We start from the raw sequence: 19,180 nt of genomic DNA, 5'->3' as shown, positions 1-19,180 counted from the left end.
TCTTGGCTGGTTTTCGACCAGAATACGAGTCATTTGTCACCTCTCTCACCACTCGCATGGATGCTGACTACCTCACTCTTGAGGATCTTCATGGGCTCCTCATCAGGCACGAAATTCAGCTTCAACAGCATCACTCTCCTCTGGACATTACTCTCTTTCTGCTAATCTTGCGCGCACTAGAAGCCACACTCCCTCTCACAACAGTGGTTGTGGTTCCAATAGTGGGGTACGCGGTTCTAGCAATGGACGTGGTCACAATAATGGTCGTGGTCACGACAATGGTGGTGGTGGTCGCGGATGAAGTCCAACAACAGTGGGGTCGTATGTCAACTGTGCAACTGGCCCGAGCATGCTGTTCTCACTTGTCGGCGACGGTTTGATATCTCTTACCATGGCGAGCAGAGCACTCCAGCACAGGCATATCAGGCGGCTACTCCACCTACATCTCAGTTCTCCTCCACATTTGATCCGAACTGGTATCCGGATTCTCGGGCGACCAATCACATGACACCAGATTTCAGCAATCTCCAAATGTCCCAAGAATACACCGGCAGTGAGCAAGTACAAGTCGGAAATGGGTCAGGTTTGGCCATTAATCATGTTGGACGGTCCACTCTCACCTTTGATAATCAGTCATTTCTTTTTAATAACATTCTGCATGTTCCTTCCATTTCAAAAAATTTAGTCTCTGTATCCCAGTTTACCCGTGACAATAATTTAATTGTGGAATTCCACCCTTCTCATTTTCTTGTGAAGGATCCTATCACGGGGAGGGAGGTTCTTCGCGGGCCCAATGTTAATGGGCTTTATCAGTTTCCATCATCCTCAAACGGTACCCCTTGCTGCAGCTCTCAGGCTCTCACCGCTCGTGCTAGCACTTCCCAATGGCATTCTCGGTTGGGTCATCCATCCCTTCAAATTGTTCGTCATGTTCTTTCATCCTTACGTTTACTTCCTAATAATGATTTTGGCTCTCTTTGCGACGCTTGTCAACGAGCCAAAGCCCATCAGTTACCTTCTCATTCTCATTTCAAATCCAACGCACCCTTGGATTTAATCATGTCTGATGTTTGGGATGGATCATTTCACTCGTTTTACTTGGCTTTATCCTATTGCTCACAAAAGTGATGTTTGCACTGTATTTGTTCATTTTAAGCAACATATTGAGAATACGTTTTCCACTTCTATCAAGCATTTCCACAGTGACGGAGGAGGAGAGTATAGATGTCTCTCCCCGTATTTGAATGATTGTGGCATCTCCCCCAGTCTTTCTTGCCCGCATACCCATCATCAAAACGGGGCTGCTGAGTGCAAACACCGTCGTATCGTGGAGACGGCTCTTGCCCTTCTTAGTCATGCCTCTCTTCCTTTTCGGTTTTGGAATGATAACGTCACTTGTGTTGTCTTTCTTATAAACCGACTTCCGTCACCCGTCCTTGGTGGTCTGTCCCCATTTGAGAAACTCTTTCACCATCCACCTGACTATGGTGAAATTTGATTACAGAGTTGACCGCAGTGTTTTCATTGGTTACAGCTCCAGGCACAAGGGCTATCGCTGCCATGTTCTCTCCACTGGCAAGACAATAATCATCTCACGCCATGTCACCTTTGATGAGAAGAGTTTTCCCTTCAAAGAATTGTCTGCACCAGCTCCTGCCTCCTCTTCTCCCACAGGCGTGCTCATCTCAGTTCCTACAGCTCCTACGCCTAGGCCCACAGGCCCACTGCTTCAGTCACCTTCAGCTACAGGCCCATCACCTCAGCCAACTCCAGACGCAGGTCCATTGCTTCAGCCGCCAGGGGTCTCAGGCCCATTATCTCAGCCGATTCTTGACTTAGGCCTCTTGCTCTAGCCGCCAGCTGCCTCAGGCTCATTACCACAGACAGACTCAAGCCCATTACCGCAGCCCCAATCCACTACAGGCCTTTTGCCTCTGCCGAAATCAGCTTCTAGCCCAATACCTCATCTACCATCAACCTCAGGCCCATTACCACCTTCACTAGGCTCTACCTTACCTCAGCTTGATTCCACCTCCGCCACCACCCATGGGCCCAACTCACCGGGCCAACTAACTGTTGTACCTACCCCTCCAACCACATCCGCTGCTGCTAATGGGCCTAGTGTTCCTACTTCTCCACACAACCACCTTGGATCCAGCACCTACGTTGCGGACTCTCCCCCTACCGAGCCCTCCATCATTGAAGTTGATTGCGATACACTCCCGCGGAAAATTCTACCTCTTGAAGACGTGCTTCGCAGAGCTCCCGTTGTTGCTCAACCTGTCCGGCCCCATCGCTCCCGTCATGCTCTGCCTCGTGCCCTCCTAATTGCCACCATACCCATTGAGCCGACTTCATATACCGCTGCAAGTAAGGTTCCGGAGTGGCGAACTGCCATGCAGTCTGAGTATAATGCTTTACTCAGAAATGGCACGTGGTCCCTAGTTCCACCTCCTCCTAGTGCCAATATCGTTGGGTGTAAGTGGATTTTTAAGCTCAAACGGAACTCTGATGGATCTTTGGCCTGTTACAAGGCCCGTCTGCTTGCTCATGGCTTTACCTAGCAGTATGGGCTGGACTACACCGACACTTTCAGTCCTGTGATCAAGCCCTTCACCATTCGGGTTGTACTCTCGGTTGCTGTCTCCAAAGAGTAGTTCATTAAGCGGTTAGATGTACATAATGCTTCTTGCATGGCCTTCTTGATGAAGGCATTTATATGACTCAACCCCTGGGTTTGTGGACTCTGCTCGGCCCAATTTTGTCTGTAAATTGCATAAAGCCTTATATGGGCTCAAACAAGCTCAGCGGGCCTGGTTCTTTCAGCTGTACTAGTGGAAAATTTACCATATTTCTTAGTCCAAAATGTTTTATATCATAAATTTCATTTTTAAATTTACTTTTTTAACAACTGCACTGTAATTTTTAAAATTAAAATTTAATTTTCAAGTTTAAATCTTTTGAACTAACTGACCAAACAAAAAAATCAACCCAAACTGATACAATTTGAATGGGTTGGTTTTCACAAATTGTCAGTCAGTTTCAACTAACCAGGTCAATTTGGTTGGCAAAACAACCTACAACCGAACCAAACCAACTCACGAACACTCATAATTTCAGATAAATTAATAGTCTCATCTTTGATTAATAACAATATTTTAATCTCCAACAATTGTTGAAAAATTATAGAAAAAATACACAATTATTAAAAAAATATATTGATAATGAAAAAATAAAATAAGTATAAAAAATATATTGAATTAGCCAATAAACAGTATAACCACAAATAATAGTATAATCTCTAATAAATATTAATCAATAAGTTATATAAAAATACAATAAATACAATAAACAAAATTTAAAAGTTTCAATAATAGTAGTTTAATCTCTAATAATTATTGAAAGTTTTTTGATAAATAACAAAACAAAAAAATACGTAATTATATCAAAAATACATTTATCACAAAAAACAATAAATAATTACCGACATACAATAAATATTAATATTAAAATATATAATTATAAAATAAATATATATTAAGAGTTTAAAATTATTATTTTATGAAAGTTATTTTCTTGAATTATTAATTGATATAAGTGAAATTAGTTACTTACAATATTATGTAAAATTATTAAATTATTATTAAATTTATATAATTATTAATTTTATAAAATACAAAATTATTATTATTATTATTTTCAATATTATGTTATAATTAATTTTATACTTTTCATATTGTTTTAAATTTATTACATGACTTCTTTATTTTAACTAATTTAAAATCTAGTTCTGTTAAATATGTTGTTATTTAAAATATTTGGTTACTTAACTACTAAAATAATACGTAAAATATTTAAATTTTAAAATATTAATTTCAATATTATGCTATAATTATTTTTCTACTTTAAAAAACTTTTTAAATTTATTACATAATTTTGTTATTTTAACTATTTAAAATATAGTTATGTTAAATATTTAAGTAGTATTTAAAATATTTAAAATTTTTTGTTATTTACTGAATTTAATAATTCATTAAACTATAATTTATACTATTAATAAATAATTTCATTGTTAATTTTGTAAGATGTTAAATTATTATTAATTTCATTATTATGTTGTAATTACTTTTGTACTTTTATGAAATTTTTAAATTTTTTTTACATATTTTCGTTATTTTAACTATTTAAAATCTAGTTATGTTAAATATTTAAATAATATGTAAAATATTTAAAATGTTTTGTTATTTGAATTTTATTTAATTAAAGCTATTACATATTACTAAATATTTTGTTATACTGTTATTTATATATTTAAAATATTTATTATTTATGATATTTATTTATTGAAATATTTAAATAAGATTTTATTTTTTAATGTTAAGTTTTTATTATTTGAATAAAATTTAAATTGATAATCTGGAAAAACAGAATTTAAATTGTTAGTACATAATTTTGTGATATATTTTGTAAAATTATAAAATTATTTTTTTTATATTTTTAATAAATATTTTAAAGTTATTATATAATTTTATTAGAATTTTGGAGAATTTAAAGTTTTTAATAAATATAAGTTAGAGAGAATTTAGGATAGAAACTCTCTGTTAAATTAGAGATAATTTTTGAGACAAATAGGAATTAGAAATAATTTAGAAGATAAACAGGAATTATAGATAATTTTGGAGAAGATAGGGATGGTAGTTTAGCAGAAATTTTAGGAGAGTAGACTGTTTAGGTTATTGATATGTCATTGATGGTTTCAAAAATGATATGGAATAAAAAAATAAAAAATTTAGAAAAGGAGAAAATTTCTTAACCGTTTTGTTAAAATATATATATACCATCATCTATGTTCTTGTATACGTAGATGACATCATCGTCACCGGCAACAAGCTCTCTGTGGCTCAGTATCTCATCTCTGATCTCTCACAGTGCTTTGCATTAAAAGATCTTGGTGACTTACATTACTTCCTTGGCATCCAAGTCTCTCACTCTTCTGGGTGTTTGTTTCTCTCTCAACGACAATAACTGATTGATTTATTACAGAAGGCTGAACTAGCCGATGCAAAGGCGATGAAGACTCCCCTTGTCGCCAGCAGCTCCTTATCTAGGATTGATGGAGACCTCCTCCCTGACCCTACTATGTATCGCAGCCTAGTGGGTTCCCTTCAATACTTGACGTTCACCCGCACCGATATTGCTTTTGCGGTGAATAAGACATGTCAGTTTCTCTCCTCCCCACCACAGCCCATTGGGCAGCAGTGAAGTGGATCCTCAGGTATTTGAAAGGAACCCTAACTCATGGTTTGCAAATTCGCTCTTCTCCCTCCTGTCAACTTCAAGCATTATCAGGTGCTGAATGGGCTGGTTGCCCCGATGACAGGCGTTCTACAAGTGGGTTTTGCTCTCTTTCTGGGTCCGAACCTACTCTCTTGGAGTGCCAAGAAACAACACACAATTGCCCGCTCCAGTACAGAAGCAAAGCTCCGTGCCATTGCCTTAGCAGTCACCGAAGTTATCTGGGTTCAGCAGTTACACATAGAGCTGAAGATTGTCTCTCCTTCAGCCCCCATTGTATGGTGTGACAATGCTGGTGCTCTCTATTTGGCTGCTAATCCAGTGTTTAAAGCCTGAATCAAACACGTGGAAGCCGATTTTCATTTTGTCTGTGATCTGGTTCATCGTCGCTTGCTGGTTGTCTGTTACCTTCCCTCCCATGCCCAAATTGTTGATGTTCTGACCAAGAGTCTGCCCACCTCTCAATTTACTACACTTCGTGACAAGCTGAACGTTCACCCCACTGTTCAGCTTGAGGGGGCGTGTAATGGATACCATAGTTATCCGAAGGTTGAGATCAGAGATTAGCATTATCTGGAGATTAGGATTAGATTCATTGTATAACCACACCTGTTATCTCTCTCTTATTCTTATCACTGTATCATGCTTATCTCTCTGTTGTACTTATCTATACATTCACTATATAATTGATCCCACGGGTATCCAATTCTCATTGCATTGGAACCCTTAACCTCATATTCTTTCTTCAGCTCGTTCAAGAAGAATCTTGAGATTGAAATGTGAAAATGAAAACACGACAGAAGTGAAGAGTATTATATATAAACGATGATTTTGGCTTCTTATAATACTCTTATTCACAAGGACTGTCTGGATGTAGTGACTCAGTTCTTTGTTGAAGAATGACCCTAATCCTGAATACCTATCTCTTATAGGAAATTTAAAGGATCTTTTTATCAGTTGGCGCCACAGATATCTCTGCATCCAGAGTGGACCAAAAACAGAAAATCATAATAAGAATTTTTTTTAGACAATGTTGGGAAACTTTGGGGCATTTTGTCAGATGATCAAGTCCTTCATTCCCTTAGCTTTCTAAACCTATAAACTAATTAAACTTCATAACCTCTAACTGACTTTAGGCTTATTTGTCCATGTAATTTACTTTGAAATCTTCAAAAAAGATTTTTACCTAGCTCTTTAAGGTAACCTTATATGCAGTCCTAGTTAGGCTGCCTCTGTTTCCAATAGAATAATTTTGAAGCATGTTTTGATGGGAATCGTGGGATGACTCTAAACTTGATAACTACATATTTTGTCTCCTAACATTCCTCTGATGATTTAACTGATCTACCTTCTTATGCCATGCAAACAATGAGATTGTTAATGTTGTTTTTTCTTTTTTAGTTGAGTAAAGATTGCCAATGTCGTCGAGTATTTTAGACGGAGAGAGAGAGAGAGAGACCTTTCTTCTTCATTGTGGTATAGGAGAGCTCTATGAACTCATCTGTAACTATAAGTATGTTATACATTCTTCTTGAATTCTAGTGTTTAAAGAAATAAGGTTTCCTTCACATTGAGAAACCTTCCTACAATGCCTCAAGGTATTAGATAAAATTTTGTTCCAACATGAATTAAATTTTGCGAATGCCTGAAACAAGTTGCCAAAATCTAGAAACGACCTTCTAGTTGTTTAGCTAGCTTGTGATTAAGCTTTATGGCATGGATTGAACTTAGTACATCAGTTGGGTATATGTAGATTGAGCATTAAACATAATCCCCAATTTGTAAAATCTGGAACTTCTGTGCCTGATACATTGGAAATGCTTAGAAGTAACCAACTTTTGCACCTCTACTGTAATCTACTTTCTATATTGATAAATCCCTACTATTAGCTACTTTCTTCCCTGACAAAATTTAAGAAATAAGACTAAAATTTAATATTCATGACTGCCTACTAAAACTAACTTATTTATTGGTTCTACAGCCGTACAGCTTATGCTGGTTTAAGTTTCATCGTTTTGATGAAGCAGAGAATCAGAGACTAAAACACATTTTTGCGTAGTAATTTGTACACAACATGGAACCTGTCAAGCCCAACTTCATGGCAATCCTTCTTGTCGTACCTTCCCTACTTTTTTCATATATGGTTACTAGTTAGGAAGTCGGTAATTAAGCATCCATTTCTTGATCCTGATCTCTGTTCAACTATACTAAATTATCATAATTTGCTTTCTTAATCACTCTTTCTATTTCTTATTATGTTCAGAGGATGAGAGGGAGTTCAACTATTTTGAAGGAAGTAGTGTAGGTCCTGAGTACTGGGGCAAAATCCACAGGAAATGGGCGGCTTGCAGTAATGGCCAAATGCAATCTCCCATTAATTTGTTAGAGAACAATGTGGAGGTTCTTGATCATCAAGGGAAGCTTAAGAGAAGATACAACGCATCACAGGCAATTCTCATGAATAGGGGTCACGATTTAATGGTATGATTTGATCATCATCAACCCTGAATGTATCCTGCATCTTAATTTGTTCATGCTAGGTTTAGATAGAACGGTTGATGGATCAAAATTGGTTGTGTTAACATTTCCGTTCTTGTCATTTCATACAGATTAAATGGCTAGAAAGATCAGGATCAACTTACATCAATGGAACTGAATACTTCCTTTTACAGTTTCACTGGCACTCCCCTTCCGAGCCACAAAGTTAATGGTGTTAGGTCTCTCTCTCTCTCTCTCTCTGTTGCCATGGTTACTTAATTGTTTGTTGTATTATAGGTATCCTTTAGAGGGGCATATGGTTCATGAGAGCTCTGACAAGAAGATTGCAGTTGTGGGGATCTTGTATAAATATGGACAGCCAGATCGTTTTCTCTCTAGGGTGATGCATCTCTCTCTCTCTATCTATCTATCTCTACATACATGATACATGAAGATACATTCATAGGTTGGTTGGTGTTTGTATGGCAGATGGAGAATTATATCTACAAAATTGCAGACAAAGCACAAAGAAAAGAACCCTTAGGCAAGGTAAATCCGAAGGACATCAAATTGCGAAGTAAAGAGTATTACAGATACGTGGGATCTCTCACAACTCCTCCCTGTACTGAAGTTGTCATGTGGGCCATCCTGAAGAAGGTGAGTCACCCACACGCTGACACAAAAGCCCACAGTACTCAAAACCCAGTTCGAGAAATTTTTTTACTTGATGATTCCAAGGGAAATCCTCCTTCAAGGATAACTTTTGTCATTGGTTCTGTGGATTAACGTCTCTCTCATAAACCTCATCGCTGACCTTACTTGCGTACGTTTATTCTTCCCATAATATTTGTTTCAGGTGATGAGTGTTTCAAAGGAGCAAGTGGCATTGTTGAAGATGGCAGTTAATGATGTAAGTACCTCTCCAACCAACAAATTTTGAGATAGTTTAGGCTATGTTTGGTTTGAAGGAAAATGCAGAGACAGGAAGGGAAAGGTAGGGAAACCTTTACAAACCTTGTACAGGTTCTCCTGTCTTTCCCTTCTTTTCCCTACCTTTTCCTTGAAACAAAACATAGCCTTAAGGACCGGTTAACTTCCACACCGACCTGGGCTGCAAGTCTATGCTAGGCCGGGTTCTGTCACTTCTGTGATCCTGTCTCTGCTGGTACCATTATTTTTTGTACCTAAAACGTTTTGGGTTGATTGATACAAATTGGCGGGGCAAATATTTGGTTCCTACCCAGTTGTATCCTTCTATGCACATGGTGAGACCAAATCATCTCCCCACAAGATCGCCCCCCACTTCTATGCACATGGTGAGAGCAAATCATCTCCCCACAAGATTGCCCCCCACAACATCCCACAGCACATTCAAGCCGTGTATTGGGAACATCTCCAGATGTTCACAATACACGGTGGTGATGTGCTGTGGGATGTTGTGGGGGGCTGATTTGAAATTGTACATGGTGAATGCGAAGAAGTGAAGAAGCCATTGTACCTACAACCAGGTAAGAGCCAAATATTTTATGGGAAATATGAATTGTCACATCGCATATGAGAATCATTTCAACTAACAAATTGCATATGTAGGACTGATCATTAATACTTCAAATTTCACAATTCTAATAGAAACAATTTGTATTAATCAACCCAAAATGTTTTAGATAGAAACAGCAATGGTACCAAATACAACTTATGAGAAAACAAGGAAAAGAACTGTACCATCTTCATAGAGACTATCAGTACATCAACTAATATTAACCACTATGAGAACTTTAGGGTTTGCCTATAGGGCTGCAAATGGAGAGAGACATGATCTCTTAAAATCAAGAACCATGCCAGCACTCTGAGAGCACGACCATATCAATAAACATTCTCCCATGAACTTAATATACATGTATGGGAGATGTTATCAATGTGCAGCTGAATGCCATGTTCTCAGAGTGTTCACATGGTTTTTGTTTTCAAGAGATTCAGGCTTCCGAATTGACTGAATTACATATACTTGGATCTAAATTTGAGTAGTTAATATTTAGATTCAAATAAAATCGTATCTATCAAATTTGGATGGATGCAGATTAAAGTCAAATGATATTTGCATATCGAATGACATATTAATAAATTAAAATAAAAATGACTTTTATGTTGTATGCTATGAATAAATCAAATTGAAGATAGTAATTTCTAGTGAACATACTAACATTTAATCCAAATTTATTAATAGGTACAATATATTATTTTGTGTGTGGTTCAAAGCATGTTAAAAACGAACCAGTGATCGAACCGGTCAGGGATCTGGTTATTGGTTTGAACGATCGGACCGTTCGATTAGAATGGCCTTCCCATTCTGACAAAAAAATAAAAAAATTTAAAAAATTGGAAAATGGTTAAAACCGTTTTTGAACGATTAACCGGCCGGTTCAACGGTTTACTAACCAAAATCAATAGTTTTGGAGCAAAATGGAACCGGTTCCCGGTTTTTCCGGTCTAACCGTTCGGTCCAATCCGGTTTTAAAAACAGTACTTCAAAGTATCAAAGTAGCATATCATATTATATGTATCGGATTTCAGGGTTAATGATATACAGATTAGCTAATTTTAATTGCTACAAGCGTTAATATATTATATAGTAAAAGACTTAAACATACCCTCAGTTTTATCTTGTAGCTAACAACTCTGGACTTAAGCATACCCTCCATCAATGAAACATTATATGTAAAATCATTTAAAATTTCTAAAATCCTATTTTGCCCTTTTTAACATATGAGACTTTCTTGTGTGTTAATCTACTCATTACCCGTGTTTGTTGGTTAAAGCTGTCTTTTTATTAGACAAAGCAAAAGCGGCTTGAACCAAAAGTTTTCTCTTAAACAAAATCTTCGATACCCAAAATCATTATTCAACAAAATTGGAAATTATGAATTATGTTTTCACAGTAGTAGACATTGTGATTTATAGTTGTAAAAGGGATTAGGTTTAAAACACTGAGAAGAGCTTTTCTGGATATGTTAGAGACACATTTTAGATATTGGAATCATCAATCAACCAACGTTGGAACTTGTATAGGGTTTATATTGGTATCAGAATCTGTACAGGGTTTAAATTGGTGTCAGAATTTGACGTGAACTGAGTGGGACTCATCAAACAATGTCAAGATAAGCTTTTTGATTCTAAATAACTAAATGACATTGAATAGCCAATATCTACTGTTGACATCTAATTGTTGGAATCTGTATAGCCAAAATTTGACTTGAATTGCATGAGGTTCATCAATCAATCTCTTCATATTCGGATTTGTAATCTCTGTGGTTCCTTTTGAAATTTTGAAAGAAAATGAAGGGTAAACAAGTTAGAATGTATCTTTAAGAAAGCAACGGGTGGGGAGGGGATAGACAGCCACTCCCCATACTGGTAGTGTACCAACGGCATATGGGTGTATTGGTCAATAAACTGAAAAAAGATATGGATAGAAAATGAAAAAAAAAAAAAACATAAAGGGGGATAAAAGGCTTCTTTCCCTTGAAATAATTTTTCTTTCACCCCCCCTCCAAATGACTCTAAAACTCCAAATCTCATTCCTAGAGTGTTAAATATTCTAAAAAACAAAACCACAAGAAACAAGTGTGAATGATTAAGGTTTTTAATATTTTTCAAATTTTGAAATATATTCCAAAAATATGTAAGTTTCTCCAAATTTTTTCATAATATCTTGTACTTTCTTTTTTTTTTTTTTTTGCTTGAATGCTTGAAAATGTTTAAGTCTATGTTGATCTACATCTTTTGTGTTGAAAATCATAATTTTTTTTATGTTATGATTAAATCTATGAAAATTTTATGAAGAGGTTTGGGAAAATAATAAAATAACAAAAGAAATTGAAATTGTATTTTTTCCTACAATCCTACCTATAAAGACTTAACATGTTTTAGACCTATGGATGAAAATTATCATATCTAGAGAGCAATTGAAATTTCTTCTTTAAGAATTATTTTTTTATTTTTAATAGTGAGCTTTTCCCATCCCTTAAAATTTAAGAATTATAATTTCTTCATAAAACCCATTAAAATGTATTAATTCAATGTAACATCATTGAGGCCTTATATTTAGTGTTATTAATGTTTTTTTTATGATTTATTAAAGTATTTATAGTATTTTCATTCGTATCTTAATTTTTCTCTGATACACATACATATCCACGACATATCTTGATACATCTCTTAAAATTTCCTTCCAATATACTCAATGTTTTCGATATATATATATATATATATATATATATATATATATTTGCTGCAATGTTTTCCATAATTTGAACCTTAAATCCAATTATCTAATTTGGACAAACAGATATAATTTGCAGCCTACCTAACTAAAGGGTGCAACTTAAGCAGGTTGGGCCAGATATATGACAGATTCAGGTCCAACCGTAAGAGATTCACCTCAGACTCAGGTCTAAACCAATATAGGTCAAAGCCTGAGTTTGCTTATCCAATCCCACAGCCTGAAATCGACTTACATTGTGTTCAGAATTTTATAACCCAGGTAGCTAAGGTTCGGTTTCGGTTATTTGGATTTGAAAATTTTCTTACACGTGTGAGCTTTATGGTCCAAGTTGAAAATAGAATGAAAGAAGGATAATATAAGTACATAAGGCTGTGTTTGATTGCACTGTAAATTTATTTGCACTGATGCAAAATTATGGCAATGCAAATGTTTTGGGTATAAATATTGATTTACTTTTGTTACAAATTTAATCTTATTTTGTTTGGTTGAAATACAAATTAAGTAAAATATGGCATAAAGCAGAATTAAATAAAATGTAGAATAAAATTAAGCCAAAATTTACATTTTTTTTATTTGCACTCCTTATACATTTGTATTAGTGTAAATAAATTTACACTGCAACCAAAGGCCTCAAATCAATGTATGCATGTAGTAATTATAAATAGGTCAGGTGAGTTTAGGATGGGTTAGATTGAGCCTGATTCAACTGAAGGAAACCTAAGGCCTCAAATCAAACCCAAATTTGAAATAGGGTTGCGAATTGAATGGGCTAAGTTGGATTTAAGATCAACCCAAGTCCAATCCTAAGAGTTGGGCATGAAGTCAAGTCCACCCTGAAATTTGACCTATTCAGGTTAGGTTCAGGCCTGGGCTGGACTTGGGCTTGAAGTGATTGATATGGTTGGGAATGAGTTTCAGTTATGATTTGATATGCATATGATATTAGAACAATATAAAAGTATAAATTTCTCATGATTTACCTATAAAATATTCATATAGTAAGTTGAAAATTGTTATTTCATATGAAAAGCAGCAGAAGTAATAGGTTTAATGTCAAATTAATTGGCCAGGGTCTTATTGGATTAATAATAGGTGAGTTTTTGGTATTATTATTTAGTTGGGTGTTTGCATATTGTGTTGGGAGCAAATCTATCCTAACCCAATAATCACAGATTTAAAGCTTGACTTGGGAGTGGGAATTGAGAGTTGGGAGGGTCCAGCTCAATGTTCTTACCTAGCTAGCAGCCAAATCGTAAGATGAAGTGATCATGTACGTGCAAAATGTGTGGGACGCGGAAATGAATGCCAGACCCACACAACCAGCCAACAACCGAGAGGTTCATACTTGTACATGTCAAAGTGATATACTACTTTCTCAGCTACTAATTGAAAACTTGATTACACGCTTATGTTCCATACTCAGTTATCCATTCGTGGGAGAATGAAAGACGGGTCCGTTGTAATTATGCCTTGTGATTGTGTTTATGAAGGGTGTGTATTAATGCAGGCTACACGCATGTTAATATTATTACCCTTCATGTGCATTACCACTCGTAGTGTCTTCTTGCAATTAAAATTGTTTTCCTATAATTATGAGAGGAGTTTGTTGAGAAATTGATAAGTGCGGATTTGTCCGCACCATATCTTGTGGTAGAGACTAATTCACACCACATCATAGTGCAGAGTTGTTTTTAATTATGGATAGATTGTGTGAATCAGACTAATCCACACCCACAGTGGTGTTCTGTATGTGTTAGGGGCGGGGCCAGGGGGGTCCCAAGGGAGCCATGGCCCCCCCTATGGTCCAGAATTCTTCACTTGGAAATAGAGTTTTCCATGTTAAATTCTCCCCTCCCAAACTCTCCACCCCAATGGTCCCCCCCCCCCCCCCCACTTATTCCCCTTCCTCCATTCCACTTCAGGTTTTGGCCCCCCTCACAAAAAATTTCTGGCTCTGCCCTTGGTAGGTGTGGTCCATACCACACTTTTTTATTACATGTATCTCATATACATTTTATGGGAGACTTATATAGTCAATCATAAATGTCTAATTTTTGTATTTTATATAATAAATAAATTGAAAAAAGGCATCAATATGTAGACAACAATTATATTTTAAAATAATTAAAAAAATAATATTTTAAATATTATTGTATTGATAAAAATATTAAAAAATTAATATTTAAATAATAAAAGAAGAAAAACTATTGTACTTGTTCTATAATTAACATTAAAAATTATTATTTTATTGATAAAATATTAAAAATTAAAAATTTAAAAATTATTAAAAAGATTAAACAAAATGAGAGTAATTGGACCAATATAACGTTAGTGCATTACACTGAAACTACAAACTGTCCACACCATAATGTGGACTATCCACGAGAAAATATTGTGGACAATAAATTGAGGTGTGGCCCGCCCCTATCCATGCTATTTTGTGGATGGGGACCATCCACACATAGCATAATGCCATATTTTATCATGAATAAGACTAAAACGGTCCCGTCCACGATATATACACGCTACCGAATGCCACTTTAAAAATATACACCCAAGCTAGCCATGAGTTTAACTAATTCACATAGATTAATGTTAAGTTCTTTTTTTTTTATTTTTGGTAATGATCAATGACATGTTCACGTCAATAACAAATAGGCCATGCAGAAGGATTCCTTTGTCCACCTTATATGTACCCATTTGGCGTTCTCCTGTTCAGGGAAGGACACCTGTCATCCACATGCTTCACCAATCCTTCACTTTAATTCAGCTTAGGCCCCGTTTGGGAGGATTTCTTTGTTGTGTTTGAGCTGTAATAGAAAAGCCACTTTGAAGCCCGACCCCTTTCAGATGGCTTGCATTGGAGGCAAGGTGCGATGAATCAATCATGGTGATTGAGCACCCGTGTTTCGGAGAAGCTACCTGGAGTAGCTTTCTATTCTAGTTGCGTTTTTGGCATTTGGAACACTGTTGGATTTTAATCTCTGGGTTTGATTGGTCAATTACATGAGAAATTGCACTTGCACACTTGATTGAAAAATCAGTTTTTCTCTTACAAAACCCAGTTTTGAACTTGTCCCACATTGGAAAATTATAAGTTTTGTTTTCAATATTTCAATAGGAGCTGATTTACACTCCTTAGAATTAGTAGAGGAGAGTATGGGGATTCGATACCATGCAGTGCGCGCACATGCGTGTGTGCCCGTGTGTGCGGTGCAATGAGGCGCTTTAGAGGCGCACTTTGCTCACACCCGTGTGGCTCACGATGGGCAGCTTTGGTTTCGATGCGTTGCTGACCATTGATCACCGCTGATGAGATCAACGGTCACGATTCGATCGGGTGTGATCAAGAGGCAGAATTCAAAGTTAACAGTCACCAACTGTTAACTACTTTTTTAAACAGTCATAAGCACCTACCTTTTCCTCATACCTCTTCACAAATTATTTAAGGAGCATGAATCAGACTCCAAATCACACAATTTCTAAATTCACTCTCTCTCTCTCTCTCAGTCCGGTCTGCTACAGTCTCACAGAAGGTTTCTTTGGAGACTCTTCAACTTTGTTGGTTGCAGATTCTCGCCCAAGGCTCTGTAGTATCCTAGGAATGAATTTGCCTGTAACCCAACAGCAAACTCAGTGAAACTGAGTGGGGGCAAATAATGTTCTAAAGACAATGTCTTCAGACGCACCTCAGAGCTTCTCCTCCAAAGTTACAGTGACCCCATTTTCTCCAACAAACACAATGATCAGCATTCTAGATTTTCACCAAACTTTCCATTTGGAGCCTTAGAACGCCAGAAGTCACATCCTGAAAGCCCTGGAAAATGACCACTTGGTTGAGTGAATGTGTTCTAGATAAGCTATTCGATCAAAGTAGCTTCATGTGAGAGTCGAAAAACTGTCTCATGGAAAGATGATCCTAGCTTTCAAGATTTTCATCAAATATAACTTTCTAACTTTCCCTATGAAACCCACTTCGATACAGATGCTATCCAAAAGCCCTCTCAAAGGACAAGTTAAATGGGGCATTTAGAATCCGAACTAGGTGAAAATTGTTTTAAAATCAATAGTTAAATTCAACAACCATCAATCATCAAAGTGGGAGTTTGATCAAGCACTTCCAAGTCTAGCACCACTTTCTGGTTTCCATTATCCCCTTAGATTACATTTAGGCTATGTTTGACTTGAAGGAAAAAGTAAGAAAAAGAAGGGAGTTAAAGGTAGGGAAACCTTTACAAACCAAACATAGTATAGTGAAAAACATAGAAAATCTATCTTGAAGAATGAGCATTGTCATTTGACAAAACTTAAGTGCATGTATCTATGAGACTGCTAAGAGGATAAATTACTAAACTTGATAGTTGTTTTATATGATACAGAACCAATCATTTTGGTTTGAAGGAAAAGGTAAAGAAAGGAATTATAAAGGTTTCCTTACCTTTCCCTTCCTTTCCTTACCTTTTCCTTCAAACCAAACATAACCTTAGTGACGTGACGAACTTAGTTGCTTACACAGTTGGTCAAGTGTGCATGCTGATAGGCTGTAAACGTTTGGCTAAGGCAATTGACGAGCTAGGAGTTGGACGTGTCCTTGGTATGGTCGTGTATGAGCTGATGGGTAAGTTGGGCCACAAGACTGAGATCAGATCTGTTACCCACAAGGGAGCGCCCCACAACATCCCACAACACATCCCCACCGCGTATTGGGAATATCTCCCAATGATGGCATCATCGGTTTTGGTACTATCATCGGGAGATATTCCCAATACACGGTAGGAATGTGTTGTGGGACATTGTGGGGCGCAGATGTGAACTCCACGAGGCTCCGGGCCACACATACACCACACACACAAGCTATTGTGGCTTAGACCAATCAATTGTTGAGAGTTGTTGTTCAGATAAGGATGATGAGCAGTTATTGACTGTTGGCTTATATGTCTACTACAAAACGCAACATATGGCAGCACGAAGTTTGGTTGGGCAACCAATAGGGCTGGCAATCTTGACCCCAACCCATTTGACTCACCCATACCCACCCAATCTATTGGTGGGTCAATATAGGTCAAGTAACCCATTAGGGTCAATGCAAAAGGGTCAGGGTGGGTTGGGTCGAGGGTACCCATTAGGATCAGGATGTGTTGGGTCAAAGTCAATTCTATCTATACTTTCTAAATCTAAAAAAATAAAGTTACAATGATGCGAAATCAGGCCTCCTAGCGTGCCCACATCTCATTACACTTCCAAACTACCATGCCTCATTTCATTTTGAGATTAAAAGTGAAATAAAATAGATTTTATTAACTTTCGTGTTCACATGCAATTTTATATAGAAGCACTTGTACAAAAGCAATTTTATAAAGTAATTTTATGAAAATAACTTTTACGAAAGCACTTTTACAAATGTACTTTACACAAAAACACTTTATAAAAGTACTTTTACATGAAAGCACTTTTATAAAAATATTTTTACGAAAGTACTTTTACAAAAGCACTTTTGCACAAAAGCACTTTATGGAAGTACTTTTACATAAATTCTTTTATGAAAGCATAAAAGCACTTTTATAAATGTACTTTTATGAAAGCACTTTTACAAAAGTACTTTTACACAAGCACTTTTATTAAAGTACTTTTACAAAAGCATAAAAGCACTTTTATAGAAGTACTTTTACAAAAGCACTTTTATAGAAGTACTTTTACAAAAGCACTTTTACAAAGTACTTTTACAAAATCACTTTTATAAAAGTACTTTTATGAAAGTGCTATACATAAGTACTTTTGCAAAAGCAATTTTATAAAAGTTATGCATTTTTTGCATATTCTGTTATTTTCTGCATATTATATAATTTTTTGGTGTTTTTCATGCATTTCTTATAATTTTTTATAATTTTTTTTGTAATTTTCATAATTTTTTGGTATTTTTTTATTTTTTTACAATCTTTTTTTTGCATTTTATACAAACTTCTACTATTTTTTTCATTGTCTATAATTTTTGCATTTTTTTGTATACAGGTTGACCTGACTCATTTTTGTCACATGGTAGTCTTGAGAGAGATTATTCTCTCAAAATTTATTATTTTGGGTATAAGGGTCGCCTTGACCCATTTTTGTATTTATAAGTGATGGTAAGTGGGTTAAAATGGGTGAGAGTGGTTAAGGGTCAATATGGATGGGTTAAGTGGGTCGATATGGGTGGGTTAGGGTGGGTTAGGGTTAGGGTGGGTTATGACCCTTTAACAAAAATTGATAATGGGTCATGGTGGGTTGGTGGATCAATATGGGTGGATTGGTATTCAACGCTTTCCCAACCCAACCCACCCATTTGCCACCCCTAGCAACCAGCCTATAGGTTTCTCTTCATGGACTTAGGTTCGAGCCAAATGTCCTTGTGGGAATTGGTTGTAATGTTGCTTTATAGGCCCATTGCTGAGTGTTTGTATAGGTGTCTTATGAGACATCTCAACATTGTATGTTGTGGCCTATTTATAAGGCACAACCAGGATGTTGGGGGTATATTGGGAGTGAACATTTCCCCTAAGTGTGCAATAATAAAGTTATCGGGGCAATAGCCCTTTAACAACCTTTGTTGTGCATTGTTCCCTTTACTTACACTCTTCGTTACCTAGTTGACCAAGGTAAGGCACTTGTGCCACACAAGGGGCTTAAAACGAGAAAAAAAATACCCTTGTGACACTTAATATATCAAATATATTACTAAGAAAAAATATGAGAGTTGTGCTTCTTTTAGCGACCATGTCATCAACATATACTTCAATGTTCTCACCGATCGGTTCTTTAAAAATATTATTTACAAGTCTCTAATAAGTAGGAATGGCAACAAGGCAGGTTCAAGGCGAGGATGATATTTCTTGTCCCCAACCCCAACTTTGAAATAAATCCCCAACCCCGGCCATAATCCCCATCGAGGAAAAAAGTTATCCTCCATTCCCGATCCCCAATAGAGACCTATTGCCTATGGAGAACCGAATCCCCAAATTTTTTAATAGTATTTTTGAAAAATAAATTTAGATAAAATAAAGGAAATTTTTACATTTAAATAATATTTTAAATATATTTTGATAGATAATATAATATAAATAATATCATATATATATATAATAATATGTA

At 36.1% G+C, this 19,180-nt stretch overlaps 1 pseudogene; it reads left to right on the top strand.

Moving 5' to 3' along the window:
• Window positions 1-504: 504 nt before the first annotated feature.
• On the top strand, window positions 505-13,500 carry LOC148852133 (alpha carbonic anhydrase 7-like; annotated as a pseudogene).
• Window positions 13,501-19,180: the final 5,680 nt, after the last annotated feature.

The sequence above is a fragment of the Nelumbo lutea genome, chromosome 5, assembly GCF_056320005.1.
Source record: "Nelumbo lutea isolate HS-2025 chromosome 5, American lotus-T2T, whole genome shotgun sequence".
NCBI classification, from domain to species: Eukaryota; Viridiplantae; Streptophyta; class Magnoliopsida; order Proteales; family Nelumbonaceae; genus Nelumbo; species Nelumbo lutea.
This window is presented reverse-complemented; position numbering and strand designations above follow the sequence as displayed.